The sequence below is a fragment of the Lissotriton helveticus genome, chromosome 1_1 (genome assembly GCF_964261635.1).
Source record: "Lissotriton helveticus chromosome 1_1, aLisHel1.1, whole genome shotgun sequence".
Classification (NCBI taxonomy): domain Eukaryota; kingdom Metazoa; phylum Chordata; class Amphibia; order Caudata; family Salamandridae; genus Lissotriton; species Lissotriton helveticus.
Genome location: NC_136057.1, coordinates 1,783,995,284 through 1,784,012,764, shown reverse-complemented (window position 1 = coordinate 1,784,012,764; position 17,481 = coordinate 1,783,995,284). Strand labels below are relative to the sequence as shown.

Below are 17,481 nucleotides of genomic sequence, written 5' to 3'. Positions count from 1 at the left end.
AGAAACCTTCACGGCTAGCAAATGTAATGGGCGTCAATTTACCAAAAAACCAAGGGTAGTGGCAGTGTCAAGTGTGCCATAGTGCCCAAGGCTGGCAATGAAAATGACGCCTTCCTTTGTTTGGCAGTGTTAAACAGACTCTGTAGGCGCCTCTAACCCTTGACTGGCTACACTGATGATAGGCATGACCCCGAGTGCCCGCCTATTGTTCCATCCCCTGGCCCTCAACAGGCTCCTATTTGCTAAGTAGAGATTTGGAATCCATTTTACTTCCTGTACCTGCACCACTGCCTCCATAACTCCTGGGGACAAGGGTAACAAGGATAGAACCAGGGGTACCAAGGGGCAAGCCAGAAGACCCAATACATGCTCACCAGGACACAATCAAAGTTTTCCTTTTCACGTTAACAGATTAACAGAGAATAAACACACTCTGGGGCATGTGTATCAAGCACTTTTCCCATTCGCAAACGGGCCGATTCTCAGAATCGGCCCATTTGTAGACGGGAAAAGGCCTTTTGGGATGTATGATCCCAAATGGGCATAGCAAAATAGGAATCGAGATTCCCTATTTTGCAATTGCATTTAAGGAATCGTAAATTGCGATTCCTTAACCCTTGGCCGCGGCGGTAATTCCGCCGCGGCGCTGGGGGGAGACGCGGCACCCTCATGCTTGTGACGAAACCACTCCGTTACGAGCGCGCTGTGCTCATGGCGGAGTGGTTCCGTCACGGCCCCGCCCGCTCATTAAAACCGCCACGCAGGCGCAGAATTGATGCCGCGTAGGCAGGGCGGCCACGCCGTGACGGATCCACTCCGTCACTAGCACAGCGCGCCCGTGGCTCGTGAAGGAGTGGTTCCGTCATGAGCACGGAAGGGAATAAATGCGATGCAGGAATCGCCCAAGTTGTGCGATTTTGGCAAATACATCGCAAATTACCACCAACTTCAAGTTGGTGGTAATTGGTGATTTATTTGAAAAATTCATTTTTTTGCATTTTTCAAAGTGCCATATGGCGGCGTCAAAATGGCGGTTGTAGAAAGTCTGTCCGCCTGCATAAGCTTTGTCAAGTGGCACTGGGATGCTTTTGAAAACTACAATTTTAACTGCAAAATAAACTAGAATGACATTCAGAAACAGACAGACAGAAATAGTCACAGTGTCAAAACCAAGGGAGCTGGAGGTTCAGTAGCACTGATGCTGTTGCCGCAGGTATGGAACTGGGTATACTGGTTGGGTGTGGCGGGTATGTCTGCCATTGGTCTGGCCTGCTGCACAGGACTGCATTCCGGAAGAGGGAGGGCAGGGGTGTTCAGGTATGCCTCCTGCAGAGTTAATGGTTGACAGGTCACTGTAAGGGAAGCAAGGTGTTCTGGTGTAAGGCAGGATGTGCCCACCTCCCACTGCCACCCATGAAGTCTGCAATCTTACCTCACACACACAGAACAGGTTCAGGACTGGTACCAGAGGCGCAACTAGAGCCAAATTTCAGAGGGAGATGGGGCAAATACTTCCAGCAATGTAGAGCCAAATTTCGGTGCCTCAATACCTTCGGGTGGAGTTCGAGCTGTTTAAAACTGCAAAAAAGCAAAGCCTAGGGTTACTTTTCATAAAATGCATTCTCACACTGTGGCAGCAAAAGTAATTTGCAACTTTAAGAATTAGGCAGAGTGGAGATGCAGGGACGCTAGGAACGGGTGAAAAAATAGCCTTGTTATCAAGTAAATGGTCTTTTAAAGACCTGTGAAATTCTCGGGTGTGCGGCTGCGATAAGACACCAGACTAGCCAGCCAGCCCAAGAACTGTCTGTTTGTGTGCTCAAGGTGTCTCAACCCGGCCTGACACACACGACGGGGGGAGGCCAAGGCCCTTTAAGCTCTATGGGCGTTGCACACCTGACTGGTACCAGCAGTGCATCATGCAGCACGTATTGCACTATAAACTTATACACACCTGCAGCAGTGTTAAGGTTCCCTCACACACATACAACTGTGCAGCACTTGCTGACCTTCAGCAAATGTAGCAGCATAAACGTGCCTCCCTTACGTACAGCATGTGAGCAAAAATGAAACATTCATACACAAACATGTAGCAGTGTAAGTTTCCCTGAAACAAGAACAAGCAGCAGCAATCCAAAAGTTTTGAACACACACACAAAGCATGTGCAGATGTGTAAGCTGCCCTCACACATAACCAAGCAACATATGCAGCGATAACCTTCCCTCTTAAACACAACTAAATACTAAGTGAACACTCCTATGCAGCACATACTGCAGCTGAGCATGCGTCACACAAGCATGTCACCTGCAGCAATGTAAACTTTTCTCATACACACCCATATCTCACTGCAATAGCAGTGCAATCTTCAGATCACACCACACGCAGAACAGCAAAAGCTTCCCTTATGCGATTGTATGCAGAACTGTAGAGCATTTGCTATGCAATTCAAGCTTCACACTACACAGCATGTGCAGTAGAGCAAGCTTCCCTCAGTCGTACAGAAGTGTAAGTTTTCCTCATACACAACTGCACAGAACGTAGAAGCAGTCAAGGTCCCCTGCACAACCATACAGTAGAAATATAAGCTTTGCATACACATGCTTCACTCATGCAACCTTAAAGCACATCAGCAGTGCAACCTCAGACCAAGCACAGCACAGATAGCAGTAGTGCAAGCGTCCCGCACACATAGAAGTGGTTGAAGTAGAGTCATCATAATAAAGTGAGGAGCGAAGTTGGCCAGGGGTCAAGTGAGAGTTCATTTATTCATAAAGTGTCATATAGCGCAAACAAGATCCCGAAGGATATCAGAGCGCTTTACAGTAGGCAGAGGGAAAGAACAGGGGGGGGTAGTATAAACATCAACAACAATTGGGAAAAAAGCCTTTATTTAGGGTAAGTTCTTTCCCCTCACAGTTCATCTGACTGCTTTCTAATTTAAACGGTTGGGCGCCAGCAACCAGTGACTGGCAGTGGCGGCAAAGGCCTAAGAGCCACGGTTCAGGGGTACAGGTTTCACACTGCCAGGTACCCCGGAGATCTAGCTAAGCTTGCCCAATCCAGTCAAAGGTTCTAGACTGCCAAATGACAGTTCGGTGAGAGCTCAGCAGCCGAATTTCAATTTGGACGCTGCTGAAGCTACCTGGCTGCAAAATGCCTTCTGTAGGCTTACCAAGAATTTACAGGGGTTGAAAGCCTGCCCATTGCTTACCATTGGTTGGTTTTATTGTCACTCTCATTTGCTTGCTTTGTATTTGATGGCATTCACAGCTTGTTCATTTTGTATGTCTCTCCCCTGGAGCATATCCTTCTTACTATCTTTTGGGTTGGCCACTGTCTTTCCTTCCACTGGTCACTTTTAGGGAACTACTTTCTTCTTGTTTAAGCAATCCAGGAGAGTGCATGTATTTTCCAGCTCTCTTTGTCATGTGATTCTGCCTCCCCTGGCCAAACACCCATCCCTGTGTTCCTGTCTGCTCCGTGTTGCAAGCTCTCCCTCTCATGTGCTTTGCCCCCAACAAACTCCCTCCATTCCCCCTTGTTCCATGTTGCTTTCTTGCTTGTGTGCTTCCCCCAGCCCAGTGTTTCTCTCCCTTGTGTGCTGCTTTTTCCTCTTTCCCCACCCACTCCCTGTTGTTTCCCACCTACTCACTTCTCCAGTTCCCTCTATGCTCAATATATTCTAATATATATATATATATATATATATATATATATATATATATATATATATATTAATTTTTATGGTGAGAGGGGTTTGTGGGGGGCTAGAGCGTGCGTGGGTGGTGAGGATCAGGCAATATACTGCTGCAGACCCCTCCAGCATAAAAAGGCGCTTTCCACTACATTAAAAAAAATATTTACCAACCCATCTCAGATCAGGAAAAAAAATGACACAAGCATCATTTTGTATGCACTCATGCATAATGACTCTTGTGAAAGCATTTTCAAGCATATGCACATCTACAAAATGATGCAGCTGCTGCAATTGTGATATGGTGCCTTTCTCTTGCTTTTTTTTTCTTTGAGCCATGCTGCGCAGAATCTTGTTGATGCTGTTCAGCACTGCGAACAGGTATTTAGAAAGCCAATCGGTCTCAAAGGCAAGACGTATTGACATTGCCAAGGTTTTTTTTTTTATACTTTGAGAAATTGGCAGTAGAGTTAGAAATACTTTTATTTGATTTGTTAAAATCGTAAAAGGGTGGATCTTACCACCATGTGATAAACATCAACATCTTTGAGTAAGCTTAAAAAAAAACCATAAAATGACACATGCCCCCATGTCCTTAGCGACTTTGCACAGATATACATGATAAGTAAAAACAGGTGGACCGTTTTAAAATGTACCAAAAAAAAAAAGAAACAGGGGTAACACTATTGTAAGGCGGTGGCCATCTCATTAAAATATGGGGGCCAACAAATGACTGTTATAACAGGGGGTGCTGCATACATAAGGGCTTATATTTGATTAGATGTGACTGTCTCCTCTTGTCTCAAATAAAGTGCATTACAGTGTATTAAAATATCAGAGAAGGGAAGTGGGTAGGAGGGTAACTGTTGAGAGAGTGAAGGAGAATCTGGGTCCAGCCGCAGGGAGTCCATATGTCCCAGTTCATCTTTTGCTGCTGCCTTTTTTTCAAGCTCTTGAGCAGCAAATGCCAGGAATTTTATCGTTTTGCCGGAAAGTTGTATCGATGACCCGCTGAGGCATTTTATCACAGCCGCCCTGCAGGTCCTGACTTGTGTTTCTCTTAGGAGTGGTTTCAGGAGAATCTTCCTTAGATTTTGTAAGGCAAATACATAATAGATGCAATAACGACTCTATTCCCTTGTCACAGAGGCGACAATCCAAAGTTGACCAGGTCCGTAACCATTTAGGGGTAAGGTCTTTGCTCGGGAACCACCCCAACCTCAGTAGACTTTGTTTCCTCTTGTAGTGATCCCTGAAACATTCTTGCAAATAAGATTGTTGTTTCAGTTGATTGTATGTTGGCATCACGATCCAGGAATTACTTTTGCCAGCCACTGAGCCTTTGTCTATTTGCAACAATGCTTGTTGGTAATTTGTTTAAAAGCAGTATATGACATTGGTGAATGGCAAGCTTCTTCCAGATTTAGCGATACAAGCACTTGCCTAAGAGACTTGCATGTGGAATTGGTCTGCCTAGCCTGTTTTTTTACTTCTTCCCAGCAGAGATGGGCAAGCGTGTTATCTTCAGCGTCCCTCATGCGCCAATAGTATTTGGCCAGGACCCCTTGTCTGGCCGAGATCTGATTTATTAATCCGTATTCCAGGTGTATTTGTGCTTGTGAAATATGTCGCGGAATAGAGAAGAGATTTTTAACCGCATGCGTGCGGGCGGAATTCCGCCCGTACGCTGAGATTTTCAAAAGCGCATGTTACGTGACGAGCTGGGCTCGTCATGAGCGTGCGAGGAGGCTACCTCATGACGAGCCCAGCTCGTCATCAGCGTCGAAGGGGTTAAACAACTTGATTGAGCAAGGTTTAGCAATGTAGAGTCTTTGGTAGCCATTATTTCAGAGCCATATGTGATTGAAGGCAGAAATGTTGCTGCTACAACCTTTAGCAAGTGACCGGTTGAGCTTCCACTTAGATGTTTTTGAATGGTTTTGAAAGCAAATTGGAGTTGTTTTGATTTTGAGTTCCCGAGGTCTAAATGATGTTTGTACTTTAGTTGGTGGTCTAGTAGGATGCCCAAATATTTGTATTCATCTACCTGGGTTAAAGTACAGGAATTTATCCTCCAAACAAATTATGGTCGTTTTTTACGAGAGCTGGAGAAGCATAGGACGTTGGATTTTTTGAGGTTTATTGTTAATTGTGCATTAGAGATGTACAGCGCAAGTTGAGAAATCAACCGTTGTAAACCAAGTGGAGTTTGTGAGAGAAGCACAATATCATCCGCATATTGCAGACTCGCAATGGGTGTTTGTCCCAATTTGGGTGGGTCGCCCTGGATTGTGCGTAGGTCGCGCTCTAGGTCGGCGGTGTAAATGTTGAATAGGCTGGGGGCCAGCACGCATCCTTGCTTTAGCCCATTAATTGTTGGAAATTTCTTTGTTAGGCACCGACCGTCCCCTTTTTTATTTGGACCCAAGTATGCAAATATAAATTGATAATTGCTCCCAATAAGTTGGGAGGGACGCTCCAAGCCTTCATTTTAACCCATAGTTTAGATCTTGGCACTTTATCTAAAGCAGCTTTAAAGTCTAGAAAGCATGTGTATAGAATGGTAGAGTTATCGATTGCTTTCTTAGCTAGGAGAGTTAGTGCTGATAAGTTTGTTAGAGTGCCCATGCTGGCCCGGAAACCTGTTTGTGTCAGTGGGATCAAATTTTTACTGCTGACCCAGTCTCCAGATCAATGCATAGATCTTGGCCTCAACGTCTATTAGGGCTATTAACCTGTAGTTGTTAGGGTCTGAGCGAGTCCCTGATTTGTAAATCGGTTGTAGGATGCTGCCCCTCCAGGAGTCAGGAATATTCCCGGTCCTTAAGCTGTTACAAAACAAGGGGGATAAGAGGCTGGACCAAAACGTAGGATCTTGCCTAAATAGAGCGTTGGGTAGGCCTTTTGGTCCGGGGGCCCCATCTGCTCTCAGGTGGTTTATAGTCCTCAGAACCTGCTTCGGAGTAATCTGCTCTGTTTCTCCTGTATGCTCCAGAACGGGAGGCTTGCAGCTTGCTTTGATTTGAAATGACTTTATTGGGTTCGAGGCTGGAGCTTCCACCAGTACCCGACTGTGGGTGCGGGATGAGTCTTTTTGCATGCTGGGTTTTCAAACTTCTGCGTTTTTTCTTGAACTTGGAGTTAACTTGAGCTCTATTGGTATCGCAGGAGTGTTATCTGTACGCTTGTCCAGTGTGAAATTATATGTTGAGTCAATGTGTGCGCCCCATATTTGATCTGTCATGTCCGAGTTACACTGCCGCTTTTTGCCATTAAGCATGAGGTTTATTTTTGCCCAGGCTGTTTGGAATTCCGCAGCTTGCTGGCATGGAGTATGGTGGACTCCAGGTTTTCCTTATACTTTTGCTTGGCTGCCTTGGTTTCGCGTTTTAACTCCTTTTTTAAATTTTCTATTGATTTGAGAGTTTGTTGTTATAATTGGGGGTCCTTTTTTTTCGTAATGACCTTAAGTATTAGTTCAGTTGCTTTTTTATTGAACACAATTTTGGCGTGTACCACTTCCCTCCTCCGTTTCTTGTTGATTGTGTCCTCTGCACTTGATTTGGTATTTTTTGTTGATGTGAACTACGAAGGACTCCCAGGCCTTTACTATATCTTTAGGTTCTTCTGATGGTGGGAGCAATAAGCGACATGTCTCCATTAAATTTGAAATGTTGTCTTCATTCCAGTTTAATCTTTGTAAATTAAAAAGTTGAGTATTTAATGTTAGAGGACTCTTTTAGTTTGATTGATAATGTGAATATCTGGGGATGGTGGTCACTTTCAACCCGTTCCAGGATATGGAAATCTTTAATATAAGGAAATAGATCGGGATCTGCTAATGTATAATCTATTGTTGAGCCTGTGTTCCTAGTAACCCTTGTTAGGGCTGCTGGTCTGTCGAAGGGGCCCCTTTCATTTAGCGTGTGCAGAAAGAGGGCTTCCAATTCTGCTGCACATTTCTTCCCCATTGCATCTTGTCTACTTTGATTGCTCTGTCGTGGCTCAATAAAGTTTGCTAAGTTTCCCTCCTGTCCTTGGATTAGGTTCATATTGAAGTCACCTGTAATTATCATATTATCGCTTGGGTAGATGGCTTTCAGCGTGGTGATTGCAGCTATTAGTTGCTTAATCTTTTTCCCTTTGTGTTTTCCCCCTGGGTGCATGTATAAATTTAGAATCAATAGACCCATGGTAGGAGAGGTTTAAATTTTAATGCATTGCATCCATGTTGAGTCTAAGTCGATACAGGTATCTCTCCAAAGGAAATCAGTGGATATAAAGATTGATAGACCTTCTTTTGCCCTACCGAGCCGTGCCTCTTTTTGTGCTGGTATGAAATGTTCTTTGTATCCCACAAGTGGCAAGTTTTTTGTCCGCCAAGTTTCCTGAAGCAGAAGTATGTTGTATTGGTTGATGAACTCTATGAAATCATCTTCCTCCAGTTTTGAACTTAATCCATTGATGTTCCAAGAACAGATCTTGCAGCCCTGCTTTTTCCTGTTGTTTTTCTTTGGTTAATTCATTCTACACTCCTCTGGTTTAAAACCAGGGGAGCTTGTCGGTGCCTTTCGAGTGTGGCTTTTTCATGGTGAGCAATTGTGATTGTAAATTGCCTAGATAGGTGACCTTCTTCTGCCATTTTACTTCTTTGGTCTGGGCCTTTTGCGCCTTTTAGAAGACTCCGTTTCGGACTTTGTTTCTGCAGCGGACTGGGGTATCGTGCGGGCTCCAACTTTATTAACTCTATGCCCCATAGGGAGAATTCCTCCCTATGCTGAAGGATTTGTTCTGTGAAGCTGCGTTCGGTCCATGTTATAACAGTGGAGTCTGGGCCTGTTTGGTAAGGATTTGGTTTGAATTCAATTGATTCCAAATCGCCTGATTTTATATGGTGCAGGCCTGGTAATTCTCCTAAGAGTTTTAAAATGGACCCTCTATTTAAGATGTCATGCGGCCCTCTCGAGCTGTATCGCAAAATTAGTTCAACTTTTTTACTTGAGATGGATCGTATTGGGTCTATGTGTCTTTTATTCTCTCCGTTACTTGGAGTGGCTGTGCCTGCCCGGTCAGCCTCCGGGTCAAGTGGGGCAGAGTTGAATTGATGTTGGGAACCATTTCTCTCAAGACCGGTGGAGTTCACAACTGGTGGAGCTTGTGTTGCTTCAGACGGCAGAGCCTGTTTCTTTCTTCCGTTGGGCTTCGTAAATTTATCTGAGTCAACTTGTCTGCTATTGGGGGCTTGTAGGATAGAGCAAATGTTTGCTTTATTGCCGTGCTCAGTATCTGTGTTTTTTGATGTTCCTGGGCTCGATGATTTGAGTTCTGCTTTCCCTGCCGGGAAGTTAAATATACTGAACACTTTCCTTACTTGCGGAGTTGGGCTAATTCGTTCAGTTAGGCCGTCTGGAGTAGTGGGCTCCTTTGTTAAGGAGTTGTCAGTTGGAGTTGACCCAAGCACCGGCTTTGTTTTATTTTGAGAGGGGTCTCCCTCAATCGCCCTTTGTTGTTGGCATCGTCAGAATCAAAATTTGTTTTTTGAGGATGAGTTACCGGCGGCCCTCGGATGTTTGATTTTGTTTTTCTTGCTTTTCTCAAGCACTTCCTTTCTCTGTGAGAGAGGTTGCCAGCTTGGTTTGTTTGGGGGTTATTTGGCCTTTTGTTAGTGGATCCTGGTTTTGTGGTGCATCCTCTGGCGCGTCTGACTGAGCTTGTTCGTCTAAGATTGCTGACGTCTTGATGTCTTCTGGAATGGCAGGGTTTGATTTCTCTAGTATTTCTAGGCTCTCCTCATTGCTCCGGGCACCGCTTGCCCTGCCACTTCCCTCCTGGCCGTCATGTTCAACTCTTTCCTGGCTGGTGGTATTTCTGGTCTCTTTCGGTGGTTCCTTAACCGCATAGGTGCGGCGCACTTTCCCGCTGTGCACTGAAGATTTGAATATCCCGCGGTTCATGACGAGCTCAGCTCGTCATGAGCGTACGAGAGGTGTACCTCATGACGAGCTGAGCTCGTCATCAGCGTCGATGTGGTTAACAATCCCCAATATCTGTGTCATCAACGTAGGTACAGTTGCCAGTTTGACAGTTATTTGGGGGCAAGGGCAAGTGTAAAAAGTGGTGTCCTTGTTGAGTTGCACCTTCTTTATGGTGTTAAGGTCCTGTACATTTGATTCTATCCCCTGGACGTGGATAGCCAAGATGTTTTTGTGTGTCTAGTTTGTCTGCATGGTAGGACATTGCTCTGCTTATGGTTTCCATGGTGTTTAATAGTTGCGGCCAAATGGTGGCCGTTGGGGTACTTTCCGATATTTCCCCCTGTATTTGGGTTAGTAGGGGTGAGAATTCAAGATGCTTGGGATGTTCTGTGTAGGTGTAGTACTCGTGCAGTTGCTTGCTCCTCTGAGGTGTCGTGTTTTGAGTGCCCTCTTCCTTTCCTTAACCTAACTCATTCGTTTCTAGAGACTGGCGCCTACTTTGTTTGAGGTCTACTATTTCATTTGCTTCTTGTGACTTGGAAATTTTGATGTCTTTGGTTTCTAACTCTAAGAAGAGGATAGTATGGTTTTCCGCCATATTGTCTTGTTCCGGTGAAGATTGGTCTCTCATTAGGCTGGGAAAGTGAACCATTGAAAGTGGGCTTGGTTCTTGGATGAGATTTTGGTTATGCAGAATGCCTCCTTCTGCTTCTTTAATTGTCGTTTTCTGGGCTGTCCAAAGGCTTTGCTGCGAGAAAACAAGATCATTGCTTGTATTGGGATCCCGGTGAACAAGAGCACAAGCCATTTGAGGATGAGTTGCTTGTTGAGCCTGGGGAGGTAGTTGTACTGAGGGTGAGTCTGATCCTTTGGCTGGTTGTAACCTGCTCTGGTCATCTAGCCCAGGAAGGCCGGAGGCCACACCCACTGGGTTCCCTGTTGTTTTTGTTTTGAGGGCATTACTGGGCTCGCTTTTACTCCTTAATTTGTGCAATGGGGATGTTGATTTGACGCTGTTATTCATGACATCCATAACAACCTTGTGTTTTTCAACATTAGCATTGGAGCTATCATTATTTTCTGGGTGCTCCTTGCTACTCCCTGTAGAAAGTCTGTGGCATACTTTAAGAAAGTCGGAAATTAGTGCTCGTTTGCTGGCTTTAAAGCCTGGGCCTGGTGCATTGTGGGCCGGGGAGGCTATTGCGTCATCGTCTGTTTCTCCCTTGTTAGTTTTTGCTGGTCTGCATTCTGTGTTGTCCCTGAGTGGATCCTTTGCAACAGGGACTGGGCTCCACGAGCCTTGTTTTATAGAGTCAAAGGACGCTGAGGGATCTGTGTGTGGGACTGGCCCATTGTATGATTCTTTCAAAGATATTGACCTTTGGAAGCTCATGCCCCTGCCCCTGGCCGTTCCTGCACCTGCCTCTTTGTTTGTGCTCGGTGGGCCCCCTCTTCTTTTTTTTGTCTTCCCCTGGGGTTTTTCATTGCCGCCTCGAGGCTTCCCTGATCTCATGGTCTACTTACTAAGGATTGACTCTTGACAGACGGTAAGTTATTACTTGAGGATTCCTGGTAGTCTCTTAATTCCACGGAGTTCCGATGGCCCCCCTAAGCAGTGTATTTCCTGGTTAAAGCTGGGGTCTTCGTAGCGCCCTGTGATGATCCTCTTTTTAGGTCTCCTGGCGTTTAACAGCGCGTCAGCGCTGTGTCCACCAGGAGATCTTTTGTTACTGACTCTGCTTCCCAGGAGACAGCACCTGGCCACGCGCATTTCGCAAAAGCCGATTGCCGCAGGCCACGCGCGCGCGAACCCGCTCGCCGTGGCTGTCTCCTGGGAAGCGCAAACATACACAGGCACACCTCCCCCTGCACGCATGCGCACACACATACACAAGCACACATACACGCACGGAGAGACATCCCCCCCCACCCCTCCGCCGTCGCACACACAGACACACGCACACGCACACATACAGGCATCCCCCCCCTTCCCCGCTCACCGGCACTCAGGACTTGTGCAGCCTCCGACCGCGGGGCTCTCCCTTGGGCATGGGAGCCCCGCGTCACAACTGCTCCTCGGCTCCAGGCACTCCGTGGGCGCGGGCTTCACAAAACGGAAGTCCCGCCCCCACCATAGGTTTCGTTTTTAGTGCGCGCGCAGTACAACAGAGGCCGGCTTTCTAGCGCTGCAGGTCACGCTTCTATCGGTGGGCTGTGAGGAGGCATGGCTCACACTCAGGTAGTGACACTGCAGTTACGGCCGATTGCCAGTGGACATTGAGGCTCCTGGCAGACTCTAGGGAGGCGATGAGACGCGCAGGGTGGCACACATGTAGCGGCTCTCCCCCACGGGGTTAATTATAATTTAGTACCGCTTGCCTGCTGTGCTCGGCCATTATCCTGCGGCAACTGGAAGTTCGGATGAGAAGCGGGCGGCCATGTCCATGGCGCCCTAATGGTGATTTTTCGCTTGCCACGCTGTTTACCTCGGACCACGATCGGAGGCTCGCGGGCCCGGGAGTCTGGACATCAGGCGCAAACCTATTTCTCAGTTCGAAGGTCGGTTGCTCTAAGCTCAACACACAACCTCGACTTTACTGCGGCCAATAATTACTTGGGCTGATAAAATCTGCACTCTTAAATTTTACTAGATGAGATCAGACTTCCTGAATTTTAGCGAGGGACAACTGATAGTTAATTAACAGAACATGCACATTCTGGTGGGGTATGCACAAAAACATGCATGTTATATCCAGTTGTTTGTGAAAAACATTAAATAGGTGCCAATTAGTTCTCCTGATCAATTTCAAACCACGTAGTGTTTTTTTTTCCGTGTATAATAAATACTGAATACCACTGCAGGGTATTAGTATTCAAGCACGTGTTGGTTTCCGTCTATAGGCGCATTTTCATTGGTTAGACTAGGTGCCTGAGCCTGGTCTTGTAAAACCATACCCAGTGCTTTAAGTGGGGTAGAAAGGATGGCCGCGTCTAAAATGGTTTTGTCTAAAATAGGTGACATATTTATGCGTGACAAATTCATAACGTTTTACTCAACAAAGAATAGCTGAAATTAGGAAGAAGCAAGATATTTATTTATCCCAAGCCATAAACACTTTACAAGAACAACTGAGTGGGGGAATGCAGATTATTTACACTAGATAAGGTATGAACACCCTTATGGCACTGTGGAAAAAACACACTGCCGTCAGCCTCAACTCTAAAGCTCCTAATTGTTCTGCTATGAACACCCATCCACACCCTGAACTCACCCAGATACCTGTAGGTGACTCAGTTTGCAGTACATGCAAAACAAGGATCATATGTTGCATGAAAAACAAACTATAACAAGCATTTACAATGCAATAGGTGCTGTAGTGTGCTGTCTCCCTGTAGTGTGCTGTCTCCCTGCAGTGTGCTGTCTCCCTATAGTGTGCTGTCTCCCTGTAGTGTGCTGTCTCCCTGTAGTGTGCTGTCTCTAGTGTGCTGTCTCCCTGTAGTGTGCTGTCTCTAGTGTGCTGTCTCCCTGTAGTGTGCTGTCTCCCTGTAGTGTGCTGTCTCCCTGTAGTGTGCTGTCTCCCTGTAGTGTGCTGTCTCCCTGTAGTGTGCTGTCTCTAGTGTGCTGTCTCCCTGTAGTGTGCTGTCTCTAGTGTGCTGTCTCCCTGTAGTGTGCTGTCTCCCTGTAGTGTGCTGTCTCCCTGTAGTGTGCCTCCCTGTAGTGTGCTGCCTCCCTGTAGTGTGCTGTCTCCCTGTAGTGTGCTGTCTCCCTGTAGTGTGCTGTCTCCCTGTAGTGTGCTGTCTCCCTGTAGTGTGCTGTCTCCCTGTAGTGTGCTGTCTCTAGTGTGCTGTCTCTAGTGTGCTGTCTCTCTGTAGTGTGCTGTCTCTAGTGTGCTGTCTCCCTGTAGTGTGCTGTCTCTAGTGTGCTGTCTCCATGTAGTGTGCTGTCTCCCTGTAGTGTGCTGTCTCCCTGTAGTGGGCTGTCTCCCTGTAGTGTGCTGTCTCCCTGTAGTGTGCGGTCTCCCTGTAGTGTGCTGTCTCCCTATAGTGTGCTGTCTCCCTATAGTGTGCTGTCTCCCTGTAGTGTGCTGTCTCCCTGCAGTGTGCTGTCTCCCTGTAGTGTGCTGAGTAGTGAGTGCAGAGTAGTGAGTGCAGAGTAGTGAGTAGTGAGTGCAAAGTAGTGAGTCGTGAGTGCAAAGTAGTGAGTGCAGAGTAGTGAGTGCAGAGTAGTGAGTAGTGAGCGCAGAGTAGTGAGTAGTGAGCGCAGAGTAGTGAGTAGTGGGTGCAGAGTAGTGAGTAGTGGGTGCAAAGTAGTGAGTAGTGAGTGCAAAGTAGTGAGTAGTGAGTGCAAAGTAGTGAGTAGTGAGAGCAAAGTAGTGAATAGTGAGTGCAGAGTAGTGAGTGCAGAGTAGTGAGTAGTGAGTGCAGAGTAGTGAGTGCAGAGTAGTGAGTGCAGAGTAGTGAGCTGCCTCAAGTGAAGTACTCTGGTACCCAAGGATGACTAGCAAACAATATTATTCACAACGTTGCTTACTATTCAGCAACATTTGACAGTTTGCAAATCATCTTTATACAACAATTCAGAGTTTGATAACAAATTAATGTAACACATTGTAATATACAATGCCAATAGCTCAAACTTTTATGCTGGGAGACCTATTGCATTGTAAATGCTTGTTAATAATTTATTTTGTTTAATAAGTCTTTTGGAAGGACAGGGGCTCTGGGCCTCCACACAATGCTCCTGGGGCTCCCCCTTCACTGCTTTCGCGGCTCTTGTGATTTAGTTATCAGCTTGTTGGCTCCCTTGTGGGCTACCCCCCCCCCCCCCCCCCACAGTGTCGCCCTCTGAGCTGCAATCACCCTCTTGGCTACTTGCTCACCTCCTCTCTCCGTGGGAAGGGGTCGAGACTGATGTCCTTTTCCAGGCTCTTGGGCGCAGGAGAGGCAGGCTTCTTTAAGATTCGGGGGGTCGGCACTCCCTTAGTGCTCGTTGCAGTCCCCTTTGGCCCCTTCTCGCCGGTTCTCTTGCTGATAACAGGCCAGGCGATAGCAGGATAGGCGAGAGGGGAGACAGGGGAACGAGAAGTGGATTCAACAAATCCGCTGTGCACCAGCTGCCGGTGGGCTGAGCTGGGCTGCTGATGATCCTCCGCTGTGAGCTGCAAGCTTAACCAGCACTGGGGCGGCTTTTCCAAAACAAACGCCGGTAAGCGCCACGTTCAACGTTATCAATTTGGGAGGGAGGGCGAGGGGGGTGGGCTAACTCAGACCAACAAGACTTGAATGTGGAAAAGGCCGCTTTATTAGGAACAGGTGCACATTACAAATATTAAACCGTGGCAAAGTCTTCCAAAACGAATCCTCACTAAATAAATAAATAAACCTAAAACCCCGCCCCCACCCCCACCCCTAACATTTCATGGCCCTCCCCCACCCATACAATACAACAATACAAACATTCCAACAACATTATAAAACATTACATAATCATATAATATAACGTCATCATTATAAAACATGTCGTCATCATATAAAACATTACGTCATCAACAACCCCAATAACATTATGAATACCAGGCCCACCATAAACCAATCGCCTGCCTGACCCTTCACCCCTGTCAAACCCCCCAAAAACGTCTAAACGGTCAACCAATGACCAACTCATCGTTTCCTGACAATAAACAAACCTGACCATTCAATCAATCAATCAATCATGCCATTTGTATAGCGCACTACTCACCCGGGAGGGTCTCAAGGCGCTTGGGGGGAGGGGTATGCCACTGCTCGAACAGCCAGGTCTTGAGTTGTTTCCTGAAGGCGAGATGGTCCTGGGTCAGCCGAAGGTGGATGGGGAGGGAGTTCCAAGTCTTGGCAGCCAGGTAAGAGAAGGATCTTCCTCCGGCGGTGGCTCTTCGGATGCGTGGTACGGCTGCGAGGGCGAGGCTGGTGGACCGTAGCTGGCGGGTGGGCGTGTAGAAGGTCAGGTGGTCGTTGAGGTACTTGGGGCCCAGGTCGTGGAGAGACTTGTGTTGCGTGGGTGAGGAGCCGGAACGTGATCCTCTTGTCGACGGGGAGCCAGTGCAGGTTCCTCAGGTGGCTGGAGATGTGGCTGCGTCGGGGGACATCCAGGATGAGTCGGGCGGAGGCGTTCTGGATGCGCTGGAGTCTTTTCTGTAGCTTGGCTGTGGTTCCGGCGTAGAGGGCGTTTCCGTAGTCCAGTCGGCTGGTGACGAATGCCTGGGTGACAGTCTTCCTGGTCTCGGTCGGGATCCAGCGGAAGATCTTGCGAAGCATACGCAGGGTTTTGAAGCACGATGAGGAGACGGCGTTAACTTGTCTGGTCATCGAGAGGGAGGGGTCCAGGATGAAGCCCAGGTTGCGTGCGTGGTCGGTTGGCTTGGGTGCGGTGCCCAGGGCTGGGGGCCACCAGGAGTCGTCCCAGGCGGAGGGCGAAGATCCCAGGATGAGGACTTCCGTCTTGTCCGAGTTCAGTTTCAGGCGGCTGTCCTTCATCCACTCGGCGACGTCTTTCATCCCTTCGTGTAGGCAGGTTCTGGCGGTGTCGGGATCTCTGGTGAGGGAGAGGATCAGCTGGGTGTCGTCGGCGTAAGAGATGATGTTGAGGTTGTGCTGGCGTGCGATGGCTGCGAGAGGTTTCATGTAGATGTTGAAGAGGGTGGGGCTGAGTGAAGATCCTTGCGGGACGCCGCAGATGACTTCGGTGGCCTCGGAGCGAAACGGGGGGAGGCGGACTCTTTGTGTTCTTCCGGCGAGGAACGAGATGATCCACTCCAGTGCCTTCTCTTGGATACCGATGTTGCTGAGGGGCTGGACTAGGGTGCGGTGGCAGACCGTGTCGAACGCAGCGGAGAGGTCCAGGAGGATGAGGGCCACTGTTTCCCCCTTGTCGAGCAGGGTCCGGATGTCGTCGGTGGCTGCGATGAGGGCGGTCTCGGTGCTGTGGTTGGCTCTGAAGCCGGACTGCGAGGGGTCGAGGGATCCGTTCATCTCGAGGAAGGCGGTCAGCTGTCTGTTGACGATCTTCTCGATGACTTTAGCAGGAAAAGGGAGGAGCGAGATGGGGCGGAAGTTTTTGAGATCGGTGGGGTCCGCTGTAGGTTTCTTCAGGAGGGCGCTGATCTCGGCGTGCTTCCAGCTCTCCGGGAAGGTGGCGGTGTTGAAGGAGGCGTTGATGATGTTCCGGAGTTGGGGTGCGATGGTGGAGTCGGCCTTGTTGAAGACGTGGTGTGGGCAGGGGTCGGTCGGTGATCCGGAGTGGATGGTGTTCATCGTGCGGGCTGTGTCTTCGGTGGTCACCGTGGTCCAGGTGCGAAGGGTGGCGGTGGGGGGCGTTGGTTCGACGGTTGGGTGCGTGGGTGGGGCGCCGAAGCTGTTGTGGATGTCGGCGATCTTGCGGTGGAAGAACGAGGCGAGGGAGTCGCAGAGGTTTTGTGACGGAGTGATGTCGTTGGTGCCGGTGCTGGGGTTGGAGAACTCCTTGACGATAGTGAAGAGCTCTTTGCTGTCGTGGGCGTTGTTGTCCAGTCGTTCCTTCAGGGATTTCTTCTTGGTGGTGCGGATGAGCTGGTGGTGCTTGCGGGTAGCGTGTTTGAGTGCGGTCATGTTGTCGGTGGTCCGGTCGAGGAGCCAGGCTTTCTCGAGGGTCCGGCAGGTCTTCTTGGAGTCCTTGAGGTCGTCGGTGAACCAGGATGCCATCTTGCTTCTGGGTCTGCTGGGAGGGTTCTTTAGTGGCGCGAGGTCGTCGGCGCAGGCGGTCAGCCACTGTGTGAAGTTGCGGGCTGCTTCGTTGG

At 48.2% G+C, this 17,481-nt stretch overlaps 1 long non-coding RNA gene across 1 annotated transcript in view; it reads left to right on the top strand.

Annotated features, from left to right (window-relative positions):
• The window catches only part of LOC144752523 (uncharacterized), a 33,132-nt gene that overhangs the window by 1,597 nt on the left and 14,054 nt on the right, over nucleotides 1-17,481 (top strand). The window lies entirely within an intron of this gene.